The sequence below is a fragment of the Euprymna scolopes genome, chromosome 4 (genome assembly GCF_053919585.1).
Source record: "Euprymna scolopes isolate OS-2025 chromosome 4, ASM5391958v1, whole genome shotgun sequence".
Taxonomy (NCBI): Eukaryota; Metazoa; Mollusca; class Cephalopoda; order Sepiida; family Sepiolidae; genus Euprymna; species Euprymna scolopes.
Genome location: NC_136485.1, coordinates 181,160,106 through 181,177,441, shown reverse-complemented (window position 1 = coordinate 181,177,441; position 17,336 = coordinate 181,160,106). Strand labels below are relative to the sequence as shown.

General features: G+C 30.3%; 1 protein-coding gene across 2 annotated transcripts in view; it reads right to left on the bottom strand.

Moving 5' to 3' along the window:
- The window catches only part of LOC145270536 (uncharacterized), a 31,556-nt gene extending 16,977 nt beyond the window's left edge, over window positions 1–14,579 (bottom strand). The window contains exons 1-2 of one of the 2 annotated variants that reach the window (XM_080126185.1): window positions 14,293–14,579; window positions 900–2,327 (exon numbers count right to left, since the gene is read on the bottom strand). The gene's annotated coding sequence lies outside the window, so the exon portion shown is untranslated. The remainder of the gene's footprint in view (window positions 1–899; window positions 2,328–14,292) is intronic. The other variant, XM_080126190.1, reaches the window with a different exon arrangement.
- Window positions 14,580–17,336: the final 2,757 nt, after the last annotated feature.

Genomic DNA, 17,336 nt, shown 5'->3' with positions numbered 1-17,336 from the left:
ACGTGTGTGAAGAAGAACTAACACAAGCCGATTTCACTTCCACTTCTGCAGAACCTCTGGGGAAAGTGAAATAAAAACTATAAAACCATTTCATCGTCTTGGAGTGATAAATCTTCGTCAAACAGGTATCAAGTCTCCCTCCAGGATGAGAAATTTCCAGATGGTTCAACAGCGAGAAGAAACAAAGGTATGTTCAGAAATTACATGTCACACACACGATTCCCTTTATGATAATCAAACACACAACCATTTATATTAGAGACAATCACACGGAATCTTTCTTATGTTATATAGAAAACGTAAAAAGTGCCCCTAAATGAAGAACTCTATATAACATATTCAAATGTAACGAAAGTTCAATTTGGTACTCCTCAAGGATAACTTCGATGATTGAATATATAACATTTTTACAGCATTTGCATTAGATCCAATTACTGCATGGAAGGAATTCATGGCCCGAAAATTACATCCCGGGGAAACGGTGGATGTGTATCTGGCTGAGCTAAAAAAGCTATCGCTCCTTTTTGGAGGGATGTCAGACAAAGGCTTGGTGTGCGCCTTTGTTGCAGGATTACCTAAGAGTGTGGAAGATCTGCTCCGTGCCTCATCCCAAGTGGACGAGATGGACATATCGGAAGTATTGGCACGGGCACAAGCAATACTAAAGAAAAGCGGGAAGAGAGACGATTTTGAGTTACGAAAACGAACGGACGTGTGTAAAAGAAGAGGTAGAAGAAAAGAGTGTGGTGAACGAAACAAACAATGACTCGGTTGAAAGTAGAGTTGTAACGAACACATAATCTTTAGAAAATGATTCTGGAATTGTCAGTTTGCAAAAACAGCTCAATAAATCAACACAACCAATTTAATCAATATTATATGCATAAATTGTTACTTACCTGATGGACAAGTTTTTTAGCAGTTTTCTCCTCACTGCTATCTCATCTGATTTTACCATAACATACAATACATTTCAGGCAGTAAAGCAAAAGCATTATGTTGTAAATTTTGTAAGGTAATGAGTTAAATTTCAAGTGATGGTTTCTTGATCATATTGAAAATATACAGTTGCTGGTTTTGGAACTTATCCCTTTTTATTTCAAACCAGTTAATTGGATATACTTCAATTATGAACCTAATAAGGCTGATAAGCATCCCATGTCATAAGTACATTAGTTTGATGGACAAAGTTAACCATCTTTTCTGATTTATAGAAACAATGTTCCAGATAGCATATTTAGAGTCAACATTTCTCTAGAAATACCAACTGCATATTCTAATAGAAGTCTTTGGTCACAGGTTAGTTTGCTTATTTCCTCAGCAGTAAAAAAACATTCAAAGAACAACCAACTGGTGTAACTACTACTTGGGTTAATTTGCCCAGAGGACCAACGAAAGTTATAAGACTACTTGTGGTTCCATCTATATGTCTAAAAAAACGTTATAAATAGAAGTTCATTTTGGTGTAGAGAGCAACCAATGGTGTGTAATTTTGTCTGTAGTTTTTTTTCTTTATAAGTGTTACAAGTCCAACCTTACAACCGGTATTTGTATTACTGTTGTCTTCTAGAATAGCCTCAATTATAGATACAGTATTGTATTCTTTCAAAACTTCAGCAATTTCCTGTGCAAGAACATCACCGGTTGCAACAGTATTAGGGATAACCCTATGAGTGAGATATTCATTTTTATGTTCCATCTCCTTTGTGAAAATCAAATGGCCTTCTGGTTTCTTTGTTTTTTTTATATTTTCTCTCTATTTTGCCCCCAAATCTTTTTATACAACAGTATGTCTTTATCATTTGTTTCATCAACCACAATACAAAGAAGGTTTTCCACTGTTTCATCAAATCTTTGATGGGCATTTTCTTTCATTCTTACGATTGTGCTATTTTACATTTATCAATAATATCTTATATAAAAACATTAGATTTGAAGAGGGCCTATGACTTTTAAGTCTAAAAGCAAGCCATTAGCAGAGCAGGCTCCAAGGTTGAAAGAAATTTCCTTCCATAGTATATCGAAGAATTTGAATAATGTAAGATCCTTGGAGAGGTCTCTCAGACTCAAGGTATTCAACTTCTGTTGAATGACTATTAGGCCCGGAGTAAGAAAGAATAGTATCCTGATTTTTATATATACTGATGCATCATTAGGTGATGAACATAATTCTTTTGTTGTTCCAATCTTTCTGCTTTTTTTTTTTTTTTTTACATTTTTTTATGTCAGCTTTGTCTATTTGATCAAGCTGGAAAATACCCTGGGGTCCATTTTTTTTAGGGGGGGACTCTCTCAGTTTTCAAATATTCCCTCTCTTCCACTGGGATCTGAAATATCAAGTTTTATATTCTTTACAAATACATCAATATCAAAATATTTCAAAATAAAACTGTAATAGTTTCTTTTTACATATGTTTAAATATTAAATGAAAGTATGGAAATCCATTGAATTTAAAATGTATTATTTTGTTAACTGAACATATTTAAAAAAAAATAAAAACAAAATTTTACCTTCTTTTCCACAGTACAAGTACAAAGTATTGCTCATCCTATCAACGTTCTTTGTTGCACTTCACATTTCTGTAGTCACAGCTTAAAACAGGCAGTTTGCATGTACAAGAAGCAATGTCAAACAGTGTTTCTAGTTTTTCCCATAAATGTTTTTCTTGGAATGCAGAGAATTTTTATTTATTTTGCTTTCTGGAAACATATGATTTTCATCTTATTCACAATAAACTTTTCATTTACTTGAGGTAAACGAGGGTAATCTATTTTCCAAATGCCAATTATATCCTTTGCTATTAATTTAGAAATAGCAAACTTTTAAGTTTGGATATGCATTTAAAAGGAAATAGCTGTATTGGATTAGTTGCCAAAAACTTGGTGGTTGTTTTATCTAATAGGGCAGGAGAACCTGATAATTTTCTGACATCATCACTGCAAGTGCAAATGATGGTGGGTCTTCTTCCAATTATTTTTATTGAGATATCTAAAAAAAAATATAGTGTAATATATTATCAGAAGTTATACAAATTGAATGAACATTACCAAATTAAAATTGAAAATAGGAAAGCAAGGAAGTAACATAACATCCATCCATTTTATTAATTTCTATCTTGGAATGGCTTATGACTGTGGTAATGCATTAGTATACAAAATTAAACATTACCAGTGATTACTTTATTCTATAATAATCAAGTGTATTTTAATAACAAATATATTTTCTTAAAATATGCAGAATACATCTATGAAAACGTCTTGTGAATGAAAAACAATAACTTTTACATCAAAATTTACAACACCCTCTTTTTTAAAAGTAATTGTCATTATATACTCGACTCCCAATGAGGTTAAACTTAGATACATGATCAGTTTTTCATACGGGGGAAAAGAAGAGACACTACATTAGAAAAAAATTAATAATTGTCTTAGGCTAGGAGGATCTCTTTTCAGTGATCAAGAACTTTGAATTTTAAGAATAAAAAACAATAACTTGGAAAATATATAAAGATTAAAACAGAGCTTATTAAAACATTTTTTAAAATAATTAAGTCAATTTTGATTAAAAGAAATAGATGTAATTAAAATATACCACCTGTATATAAACAGAAAACCGAATAATTCAGTGTGAAACGCTCTGTGCACGAAAATCACATTTATTAAAAGTTTCTTTATTTACTTACATCATACTAAGGGTAGAATTAGATGCCAAGTCGTTTTTAATGTGATGAAAGGGAAACTCACAATAGATTTTTACTTGAAAATAAACTTACAAGTTATTATTAAATATGTTTATTTAAAATAAATAAGTTTATTAAAACTTAAAAATATAATATATTTGTTTTGCGTTATTAAATGATGTCTTATAAAGATTCACTTTCTCAACATTTAACAATGTAAATGATATTAAAGGAAGATAATTACAGTTGACGGAAATAATTCTCTTGATATAAATTTGACCAAATTTTGAAATTTGTATTTTAGATTAAATATTTTATAGTATCTCATTTTTTTTATTAACTTTTACTCGATTTATTGAATTAGTACTGCACATAAATCCATATCCTTGCATATATTTACTGAATTTATTTGCTAGTTTCAATTTTACTGCCTGATTACTGGTCATTTAATGTCAAAATATATTCCTGTCCTGATGTCACATTCATTCAAGGTGGATTGAGTCGATCTCATTTGAAGTAGGAAGTTTCTAGGGAATATTAAATTAAAAAAATAGTCCCCAGGAGCATGTGTATCCTGATCAAAGTCTTTTTTTTTTTTACACAGTGATCACCACTTATCAAGGCCTGGAAGCCACTCAGGGATAAGGGTTATTGCAAGTACATTACGTTAGTGTGGAGATTTGATGAAGTGTTTACTTAAGGGGGCGGTTCATTAGGAATTTGTTAACATTGGACTTGAAGACATCCAAGTAGTAGTCTGGAGGGAAGCAGGCAGACGGAACAGAGTTCCACAGGCGTGCAGTTCTAAGAAAGAAGCTTTGTTCATGGAATCCGCGTTTTGATTTAGGCACAGATATAGAGTGGGGGAAATTTTTCACAGTGGATTCAGCTAGACGGGTGTTTTTCGTGAAAGATTGGCGAGGGGGGACCAGGGATTGGAGTTCAGACGAGCACCTGCCATGAAAACAACGATAAAACAAGTAGATAATTTTGATGTTATGTTTTCGTAGGTAGGTGTAATCATCATTCGGTGTACATAACCTTGTATTATGCAAATGATCACCTACTTGGCACCTACCAGGTTCAACATCAATTAGCTTTGGTGATCCAATAAATGTCAGCATGATGATGCCATATATGATACATTGTAAAAATAAATGAAAGTTCAAATGCAGGGAATTGTTTTAGTTGTATGTGTTTGCTCATTTGAAATTGCATAATTCTTTTATCAAATAGTTGCCTGGGTGTTTGGAGGTGTGTGTTGAGCAAAAAGACAGTGATAGTAGGCAGACAAACTCAACCCCATACTGCAAAGGAGGAAAAGAGCATGAAAAAAAAAAAAACACAATATCTTTGCTGTTGCGCCCATCGCCAAACTGGAAGTGACAAATGTTTAAATTAATGCTAGTCAATTGAAAAGAGGAGATGACTAGAAAATATCGGTGAAAAAAGCGACCCCTCCCTGTAGAAAAGTGCCTAGTTGAAGGTGACGAAATTAATGTTTTAAGCCAAATTTTCGATATTTGTCATCTGAAGAGTCGAGCTTCAAAACAACTGATCTTATGAAAATCCGTTAGCTCTGTCGAAAGTTTTAGGCAGACATACATACATTTAAACAGACTGGTGAGATTTATATTATAGACTATAACCTAACAAAGACCGTAACAGGTGTTCATCTGTATAAGAATTTGAATCCAGGTGTATTCGGAATGACAGAACACTTTAGACAAAATTTGACAGCTATACTGGTCACCCAAATAGCTCACACATTACCATAGTTTGGCCATAATCGATCCACGCGAGGATAGGTTGGTCGCTTCTGGTTCTTTTGCTCTCTCCCTGAAGAGTCCACAATATGAAGAAATCAATGTTCTCAAGTCAAAGAAAGTGGCACATGCTCATATTGTGATTCAGATTAGATCCGTGGCCACACCCTCCCACTTGGTGCTGGTTCCTGCAATTTAAAGTACATTAACTCTGAGAGCAACAAAAGAAAATAAGGATCAAATCCTTTAGTTGTTTTCTATAACAGGGTGGAATGATAACTTTGTCGCCTTACAGAAAACAACACTACAGATTTATTTTAAAATTTTTATTGAAAAAATCAATTCAGGTAACTTGATTATGTAGTAGAGCTGCCATTATTCAATGTAGCTGCCTTCAGTCTCAATAACCACCTCAATATGGGTCCAGAAGTGGGAGCATGCCTTTTCCACAAGCGCCGGTGGGAGCTCAACAAATGGGAGCAATCGAGCTTGCTTTGGTATTGTGGAAAGTTATGTTGGTGATGTCTTGATGTATGACCATATGAAGTAGTCCAGCAAGTTTAGGTCAAGGAGAAGGGGGGCAGTGAGAAAAAAGTATAAAGTAGAACTCCTTCTGAAGCCAGGCCTCGGTCTCTTTGGATTTGTGGGGTGGTGCAAAGTGCTGCTGCCACAGCAGGGTCTGCCAGCAGCCACCTGATCGATCATCACATTCTTCAGCACATCCAGTTATACTAGAGTTCTATCTTGCATAGGATACTTTGCAACCAGAGAGTATAGTTGGCATACCCAACCTGGGGAGTCCTTTTATCAGCAGGCAGCAAGAGTTCGTTCCAGACTTGTACTCTGTTTTTCTCTCGACTCTCTTACTTTTGTACTCTCGACTTCTGCACTATCGAAATTTGCTCATGTACATCATTTTATAGATAGTTAACAGGTAGGGTTAGATGCTATCGAGCATACACTCCAGTTAATAGGAAATCGCCCCGCCTCAGTCATACTCATTCCAATTGGTCAATAGTCAATCACACGCAAGCATCTCCCATGGGTAATTTTCAAGGAGGTTCTCATACTGGTGGGTTTTGCGAACAATGATTTAGGGGTCATCGTCATCCAAAACCAAACAATATTTTGAATACTATTCCCCCAGATATCATTGATTCATTAGCAAAACAGTATTTGTATTAATTTGTTATTGACAACTTGAATCCGTTCAGGTGAAGATATTTTCTCTTTGCTTTGAGTTGAGTCACAAACCAGCAAAGTGGAGCCAGCAAGGCAATAAGAAATTGTGCAGTATTCTTCACCAATAAAGGCTTTAACTAAGCTCTGTTATAACAATAATTACTGTTAGATCTGTTCTCACAGGGGTTGAGTTATAATATTGATCAATATTATTCTTTTTCATATGTCGTGCTTTGCTTTTACTCTAACACAAATATGTTATTAACTCTGAGATTGAAAACGTAAAGACTAAAAACAGAAATTAGAATTCTTTCTAAGTTGGTTAAATTATAACAACAACAAAAGTTTATTTTTAAAATATTTAAAAAGTTTAATGCTTGTCATTTGTATATTGTTTTTTAATATGGACAAGTTGGGATTTTTATTTCCTTAATACATCACTATTTTTAAAAGTAGGTAGCAAAATGAATAGCCGATGCTCAAAATGTATAAACATTTTGACCTAAGTCTTTACTTAAAAACTCACAAAAAAATCAGGAAATTAACCAATTTTAATGAAATGTTTAGTATTTATCAAATATTATCACAGAATATAATGAACTCATTATTTTTATTTGAATCTTAGTGGAAATGTATTATTTTATTTAAACAAAAAAACACCTTTACTAAAGTTATGGTTTTCACTAGTAAAAAAAAAAAAGCATGAATTTATTTTTGCTTTTTTTATGAAAATAAAGCATCATAAATTGTAATAAAAATAAAAAAGCCCCTAAAGTCTGTATTAATGAATTCAATATAACTTGAAGAAAAATTAATTTCTCAAACTACCGATATTATTGAATTAAACATTGTTTATTTTAGTTTCACACAAAAATATAATTGCAAAAAATATTTCTACTTTTTTTTTTAGATTGCACATTTCGCATAATTTTTATATGTAAGATTCTAATATTTTCCTTGCTTGAATAAATGTTAAAATTTTCAGCGTAACATAATTTTTATATGTAAGATTCTAATATTTTCCTTGCTTGAATAAATGTTAAAATTTTCAGCGTAACATAATTTTTATATGTAAGATTCTAATATTTTCCTTGCTTGAATAAATGTTAAAATTTTCAGCATAACATAATTTTTATATGTAAGATTCTAATATTTTCCTTGCTTGAATAAATGTTAAAATTTTCAGCGTAACATAATTTTTATATGTAAGATTCTAATATTTTCCTTGCTTGAATAAATGTTAAAATTTTCAGCGTAACATAATTTTTATATGTAAGATTCTAATATTTTCCTTGCTTGAATAAATGTTAAAATTTTCAGCGTAACATAATTTTTATATGTAAGATTCTAATATTTTCCTTGCTTGAATAAATGTTAAAATTTTCAGCGTAACATAATTTTTATATGTAAGATTCTAATATTTTCCTTGCTTGAATAAATGTTAAAATTTTCAGCGTAACATAATTTTTATATGTAAGATTCTAATATTTTCCTTGCTTGAATAAATGTTAAAATTTTCAGCGTAACATAATTTTTATATGTAAGATTCTAATATTTTCCTTGCTTGAATAAATGTTAAAATTTTCAGCATAACATAAATTTATATGTAAGATTCTAATATTTTCCTTGCTTGAATAAATGTTAAAATTTTCAGCGTAACATAAATTTATATGTAAGATTCTAATATTTTCCTTGCTTGAATAAATGTTAAAATTTTCAGCATAACATAAATTTATATGTAAGATTCTAATATTTTCCTTGCTTGAATAAATGTTAAAATTTTCAGCATAACATAATTTTTATATGTAAGATTCTAATATTTTCCTTGCTTGAATAAATGTTAAAATTTTCAGCATAACATAAATTTATATGTAAGATTCTAATATTTTCCTTGCTTGAATAAATGTTAAAATTTTCAGCATAACATAAATTTATATGTAAGATTCTAATATTTTCCTTGCTTGAATAAATGTTAAAATTTTCAGCATAACATAAATTTATATGTAAGATTCTAATATTTTCCTTGCTTGAATAAATGTTAAAATTTTCAGCATAACATAATTTTTATATGTAAGATTCTAATATTTTCCTTGCTTGAATAAATGTTAAAATTTTCAGCGTAACATAATTTTTATATGTAAGATTCTAATATTTTCCTTGCTTGAATAAATGTTAAAATTTTCAGCGTAACATAATTTTTATATGTAAGATTCTAATATTTTCCTTGCTTGAATAAATGTTAAAATTTTCAGCATAACATAAATTTATATGTAAGATTCTAATATTTTCCTTGCTTGAATAAATGTTAAAATTTTCAGCGTAACATAAATTTATATGTAAGATTCTAATATTTTCCTTGCTTGAATAAATGTTAAAATTTTCAGCATAACATAAATTTATATGTAAGATTCTAATATTTTCCTTGCTTGAATAAATGTTAAAATTTTCAGCATAACATAATTTTTATATGTAAGATTCTAATATTTTCCTTGCTTGAATAAATGTTAAAATTTTCAGCATAACATAAATTTATATGTAAGATTCTAATATTTTCCTTGCTTGAATAAATGTTAAAATTTTCAGCATAACATAAATTTATATGTAAGATTCTAATATTTTCCTTGCTTGAATAAATGTTAAAATTTTCAGCATAACATAAATTTATATGTAAGATTCTAATATTTTCCTTGCTTGAATAAATGTTAAAATTTTCAGCATAACATAATTTTTATATGTAAGATTCTAATATTTTCCTTGCTTGAATAAATGTTAAAATTTTCAGCATAACATAATTTTTATATGTAAGATTCTAATATTTTCCTTGCTTGAATAAATGTTAAAATTTTCAGCATAACATAAATTTATATGTAAGATTCTAATATTTTCCTTGCTTGAATAAATGTTAAAATTTTCAGCGTAACATAAATTTATATGTAAGATTCTAATATTTTCCTTGCTTGAATAAATGTTAAAATTTTCAGCATAACATAAATTTATATGTAAGATTCTAATATTTTCCTTGCTTGAATAAATGTTAAAATTTTCAGCATAACATAATTTTTATATGTAAGATTCTAATATTTTCCTTGCTTGAATAAATGTTAAAATTTTCAGCATAACATAAATTTATATGTAAGATTCTAATATTTTCCTTGCTTGAATAAATGTTAAAATTTTCAGCATAACATAATTTTTATATGTAAGATTCTAATATTTTCCTTGCTTGAATAAATGTTAAAATTTTCAGCGTAACATAAATTTATATGTAAGATTCTAATATTTTCCTTGCTTGAATAAATGTTAAAATTTTCAGCGTAACATAATTTTTATATAATCTTGAAAAATAAAAAAAATGTTATTAATTAAAAGCAGGAACATAGAAAAATAATTAAATTAAAAAATGTTAAAAATTATACAAACGTTCATGATTAGAATGTATGAACGCACAGCTGGGGAAGGGGGGATCACTCTAACTACCTGACATCACTTTCTTCCATTTTGGGTTTGCATAAAATCCACATTTGGATTATTTTTCATTTGTGCGATTCTGTAAAGCTAGAATCTCTCACTTTTGGGGGCTAATTAAGCTACTTGTTGTACAAACAAGGTGTTTTTTTTAAATTTAATTCAATGTCTTAGGACGCTACTTTCCTAATTATCTTTGAAATAGATCCAGAAAACTAACAGTTATCTTTTAAAGGATTTTTACAATGAATTTATTTACCTTCAAAATTTACTTGAATTTGTCAGTTTCCAAATGTCGCTGTGAAAACATTTTTCATTATACCTTTTTTATTTCACGTGTACAAATACTTTTTCCTTTTGGAAATTAAATTTAGGCTTTAATCTTTCAAATACTATCAAAAAGTAGTGTTGCATAAGAGTGTTATTATAGACGAAAGTACCACTTGTGCGCATATGTTACGTGAGTTCTTATTTAGTGTTCTTGTTTGTAAAGATAAGCGTCTTAAGACTGTTCCTGGAAGTAAGAGATCTTTGAGGTTCATGTGTGTGATCATGTTGTGTAGATATGGAGACATTAACATTGTTAGAGAAGAGATGTGGACATATAAATAAACTTTGAGAGGTGATTCGCTATCTAGATAGACAGACTGATAATTGAGAGGTTTGCATTTATGCCGATGGATTGACAAGTTGGCATTTATGCTTTGACAGTTCGTATGAACGGGAGTGTTTGTATAACATAAATAGACACATATACTTTCTAACACATATATTTTTTAGATGATGAATTTCAAATAGTTTGTACACATAAATAGACAATACCTTTTTTATGTAATGATGGACACAGGAGACGGCAGTTATAAAAACATGATGAACATTTATTCTTCCACTGACCGGCTGGTGGCTTTGCGTTCAGGAATTCAAAGCTTCACATATTAAGTTTCAAAATGACTGTCTCGCTTCTAGACGTTCGAATTCCAAACTCCAGACTATCGTCTGTCGTTCTCAAACTCCCTCTGAGTCTCTCTGAGTTTCTCACTAACTAACTAACTAACTAACTAACTAACTCTCACGTCCTATATTGAGAAATCCATGCATGTCCGGCCAACGTGACCACAATTCACGTGCCATCAACATGCGTGACCTGCACGTTTCCGAACATTCTGATTTCCCATTTTTTCTTTGTTGTTTTCACAAAGGAATTCAACCTACCTATCTAATTCATTTAACCCATATTTCATTATCCACATTCTTTCTAACAATTGAATAGTTTATTTATTATTTATTTTATCAGTATTAACAATTTACTGGACATTCCATTTAAACCTATTGTTCTTTAAAACTTATATCCAGGGTTCGATTCCTGCTTTCTCTCATTTTATTTTCATTTTAACTAAATCTCTCTATTTTTATACTTACATGAAAAGGGGACAGCCCTTATCATGTAACAGTAGTCGGAGACCTACAAAAAAAAATTATGATAAATTGACTTTCAAAACTATGTGCCCCTAGCTTTTTTCCGCCATTTTCGCCCATACCTATTTTAAAAAAAAAGGAAAACCAAATAACAATATTAAAGGGTTATTTTTTAAATTAAAGATAAAAAGATTGTAGTGACATACAAGAAACATTAAAATGGATGGATAAGGAACGTTTCAGTTGCTCGTACATTTGTTGTATCCACCCATACAAATTGTGTGGACATAAAAACTAAAACTCTGCCTTTTCACATGGGCGTAGTATACAGCAGTACCACATAACAGGGTGTCTACTTTTTATCCAATCGGTAGGCGTATCAGAATTTTTTAGGAATGAAATCAATTGAATTTTACAAGTTAAAATCTTTTCAATTTTTAAACTTTAAAATCTATCAAAATTTTTCTATTGGTTCAATTTTTAAGATATTTTCAGGTTCAATGTGAAATTTTATGCTCTTTCCAATAAACCGAATATAATATTCTAGACATACGTTTTTTTCTAAATTCACCCCCCCCCCCCCCGATTTTTAAATGTCTATTAAAATGAAAATAATTAATTTTCTCACCTCAAATTTATATATCACAATTGAAGATAAAAGATCAATAAATAAAATAAGCTAATTTAAAACAAAAAAAGAACAGTTATTTGCAAATTTACTTGTAAAGTCTAAAGTTTAAAATCTTTTTTGTTAAAAAAAACGTTGAATTTTTTTTTAAGTGAAGCCTTCTAATCTTGTGATATTGTTCAGAAAATTTCGTAGAATTATGACTATTTTTTCTATTTCAGTCAATGTTTTTTCTTTTAGATATTTTTTTTTTTTTAAATTCACTCCATAAAGAAGAAATGAAATATATTAAATCAAAAGCTCATTTATTTCTTTATGAGAATAAAAAAAAATAAAAAATCGGTTGACTGGTTTTTTTTTTTATCGGCAAAAATTGATAAGTTAAATGGGACTATTTTTTACCTACGGTGGCCCATATTTACTAACTTTTGTTTACAGCCAGCAATAGAAAGGGAGATTAATTCTGGCGCTTAAGGCCACCGAAGTTCTAAACTGGAAGAAAAGATGGCATTTGTCTCCCTTTATTCTAGTTGTGAAATATCTCATGTTGCGGTATTTTTTAATACTCGCTTAAAAAAGTATTTTATTTAAAAAGGACATAGAATATAAAATATGAATATGGATAAATTCTTAAAAATGAAGAATGGGAGTACCCATTGAATAGTATTTTTATAGGTAAGTGATTTTTTGGAATTTATATATACATATATTTTATTGAAATAAGTTAAAATTCGTTGATTTTCTTTAAATCTTTTTTTAAAGAAATACGATTTCAAAAAAACAAATATTGTATAATTTGCTATTAAACCTGTTATTATTTTAAAATTTGGTCTTTGCTTCTTTAATAAAAAAAAAAATAGGGTTTCAATTACATTTTTCAAGTAGTTATAAGCTTCGAAAGATAGGAGGTCGAATTATTCAATTTTTATCACGCATTTTTAATGGCGTTTTCTGACATTGCTATCCAATCAGCGCTCAAAAAAAAAAAAAAAAAACACTTATTAAATTCTTTTTCTGACAGCCTTCGCTGGAGCTGGTTTGAAACCTATATAAAGACACTGCGCACCAAATCCAAACCAGTTCCAGTTCAGCCTTGTTCACAATGCAGTTTCCTCCGTAAATAATTTGCTGCTTGCTCCGTCGAGATTCGACATAAAACCACCAATATAATTTCGCGTGCATACATCTAAATTCACAGCATGGAAGTACCATATTAACGAGAATTAATCTTTTCCTTTTATGTTAAAAAAAGAAACATTTTTCTCTAAAAAAAGACCATTCTTTCCCAATCGAAGAAAGATTTCTCTTTTCTACTTTTCATTACATTTTTTTTTATTCAAATCCTATCAGTCTCTATTTAAGAGAAAAATATATAAAGTTCTTGCAAACCTGACATTTATTCAAGGACTCGGTTTCCAAGAACATTTCCACGTGTTGCTAAACAATGGACGATTCAATCTTTCTCCCGTGTGTTAAATCGATACACGCATATAAAAACACAACATAAAAATTATTTATTTTCTTTCTATTGTTAAATAAAAATCATGGTACTCATGCACTCATTGATCCGTGCTGAAATAATAACGTCATTATTTAAAAAGCCATTCTTAAAATGGGGAGGGTGTTTTGTACATATTCTGTACTTTAACCTTACAATTGAATAAAAAACATATCATAAAACTTTAATTAAACTTGGAAATACGATTTAAAAAATAGCGCGGATAAGTAAGTGCATTAGCACCAAAATCATATTATGAACGTTTAAATTCGTCTTCGGTTTAATGTTGATTCTGACACCTTTTAATGTTTTTTGTTTACATCGAGGTACTAGAAAAACGTTATCACATTACCCTCGTAACAGTAACACTGGTGACACTCTCCGTTCATCTGGTCCCTCGTCATAAACAAGATCATAGACAAAAGCGTTTCTATTTCTTCAATGGCAGATTTCAAGGAAAACGAGGAAGATAAGCCAGTTTGTTATACAGAATTGGTCCCACAACTATTCCACATAAAAAAAATAAATAAAGCCCCTTTTTTCCACAAGTACTGAATACTATCGCTAGTTTTTAGGACGGAAAAAAATATTTGGAAAAATGTTCTTAGCAAACAATTTACAAAATTGAATAAGAAAATGGAATTAAGTAATACTCACTTGTTTTGTTGCTTTGTTTTTAGATTAAATATCTACTTAAAGACAAACGACGTTACATCAGGTAAGGGGGTACAGTCGAAATTTTAAGATAGTGACGTGACCGGAGAATGGGGAGATAGGTCCGCAGAAGAAACTGCCGCTCGCCTGGATTGTTATTTCATTTATTTTAATATTTTATAATATAATAATTATTATTTTATTTTTTTAATATTCGAATTAATTTATTTAAAAATGAAGGTCACCATCTTGTACTGAATGCGTATAGTAAAATAGTGAATAACATGCGATCAGCGTTACTAGTCGTTTTTTTTTTTTAAATACGGTCTAAGAGGAAATAAATCTTATTGAGAAAGTATCTCAATTACCTCCCTTGAATACTCTGTTCCCATGTGTTCCTCTTTTTAGAGATTAGAAGGTATATAATTCCGTTAGAGTAAGTAAAATAGATAATTTATTGAAGAGACAATTTAAAACGCAACTGAGACAGTAGTTGTCGCGCTTGTTTAAAACTTATTAGAGACAGTGATTAAAAATATGAATATTTATTACAATTAATCAAACAATGAGACGTTATTAGACAGCAATCAATACAACAATATCTGAACGTAGCTTAAACACATCTTTTTTCTTTCTTTTTTTTTTTTAATACAATACGCATTTTTTACTTTTCATAGTTAACTTAATCCCATTTCCACACTATTTTTAGGCGATTTTCCGGACCATTCTAGCGTTTTATCTTTGGTCCCCGAAAGCAACAGCGATGAGACACTTCCTGTAATGATTGATTCGGTTCTTGTTGATTTTGTGGTGGGAGTTTAGTTATGTGCAGTTCTGGGAGGTCCACCCTCCCAAACCTTGCTTTCCCTCTTTGAAAAGAGGTTAGTTTATCAGTAGTCGCTTGAGGCGTCCTTACCGGGGAATACCGATGGATTTGCCGAGAGGATGGTCGGATTATGTAAGAAAACACTGCTAAAGGCACGAGAAACTGGGCAAGACAGTTATCTAGCAATGATGCCATATAGAGCCACACCCATGTCTGCAAACATCAAATCGCCAGTAGAATTGCTCAATAGCTGACACAACTAGTATCTAAGCAGCAATTTTATTGCTGTAGTGCTCTTTTTGTCTGCAAATCACTAATGTTATGAAGTTGAGTGTGAGATCTCATTTCGATTCGTGAAGCTTTCTTGCAAAGAAAACAACAAATTAGCAGGAGCATCCAACATACAACTGGCCATAAGTAAATCAAGGTGTCTGAAGATTAAGTCCAACAACTTTGAGGCTTTGTTCTTGAGCTTTATTTATAGACATGGCAAAACCAATTTTTATTAGAAATTGTAATCTCTTGAACTGTAATGGCATGTCAGAAGAAAGAAGAGGAATCCGAAGAATTAACAGTTTCGCCCTAAAAATTTCCAGTTATTATGGCTTCCAGAACATTATACAGTTCCAGTGGATCAAGATTTATTAATAATATAACCGGGGCTCCTTCCCTCAATATCAGGTCATGATGTGGCATTCCAAGAGGTTTAATTCTACAGCAAATTCTACTGCCTGGTCTTCATCAATAACACAATCAATGAATTGATAAGAATGCTCTAACCCAGGAAACTCTTGCAAAAGATTATAATTGATCATATCACCATCATTTCTAGGGGACAAGATTGCTCTTTTATAAAGCCGTGTGAGAACCTTTAGCAATACCTGAGAAAACCTTAGTCATCAAGCCACCAATTGAATTTACTATCTGTCCATGTGGTAATTTGTGCAATTGAAGATCTCTATTCAATGTTATTGAACCATTGCACAGGGAAAGGAAGTGCTGCAGATCATCAAATAAATGTGTCCTCATAATAATATTCTCCAAACTGAAAACCAAAAACGTGGTTATGACACAGTATTGCAAAAGTGCTAGATTTTCATATCACATTTTAAATGGAAAAAAATTGAGACCGAATCAAACGTTCGGTTCCAAAGGGCAGCAACATATTGTTTTATAGATAAACAACTTATTGCAAAATATGTTTTGTTAGGCCTATCTCTTTTTTACCATTCTAAGGGTAAGTTATAGTAATATCATAATTAAATATTAATAATGTGAAGTTCTGGTGCAGGATGATTTCGGAATGTAAAAAGAATATAATTATACTTGCAATATTGTAATGACTTGACACTTCTCCCGGTGCGGGGTGGATGAACATAAACTTTATAAAATTCATTTTTTTTTTTAACAAATTCAAATTTTGTTGAATTTCGTTTAAAAATAATGGGCAAGAGAACTGTTTATGTTTGAATGATTGTTTCCGTGTCAACTTTTCATTGGTTAATTTGTAGTCCCGTGGAGGTGTTTGGCTTGTAAACATTTGTAAACAACAATTTGGGGATTTGAACGGATTTTCGTCAAATAGGGTTTCGATGGTGAATAATTTTTTTGTATTTTTTTTGTTTTGTTTTTGTTGTTATGAAAATTGTATTCACGAAAATTAAATATTCTCGTTTTATGATATCTGGATATGAAGTGTTGAAGATAACTGATTGCATTTATTTTATTATATCTTTAAAATATAAAGTACCTGAGGCAATTGATTTGTTTAGGTATGAAATTTTAACTTTAAATTTATATTAAGAAAAACAATATCCAAATGTACCATACATTTGTTAAAATATCGAAATATTATCCAAAAATTTGTATTTTAGTCAGAAAGATCAATTATTTTAAAATGTTATTAATATTTGTTTATCTAATCGATAAATGAATTTTAAAAAAATGATAGGTATGTCCTCGTATATTTAATTTAACGTCAGTAGCTCATAAATCCTTATTTGTTTACAGAAAAATAAAATTATTTAGAGGAAAAAAGAGAAGTTATGTAAAGTAAAGAGAAGAAGTTATTTAAAGTAACGTAAAAGTTATTTAGAGAAAAGAAAATAATCTAAAGGGAGAGATAATTAAAAAAAAATAACAGATTATTAAAATTTGGATAAACAAATATCTTTATTTGCAGCATTTCAAGCAAAAACTTAAAAAAAGAAGAAAGAAGAAA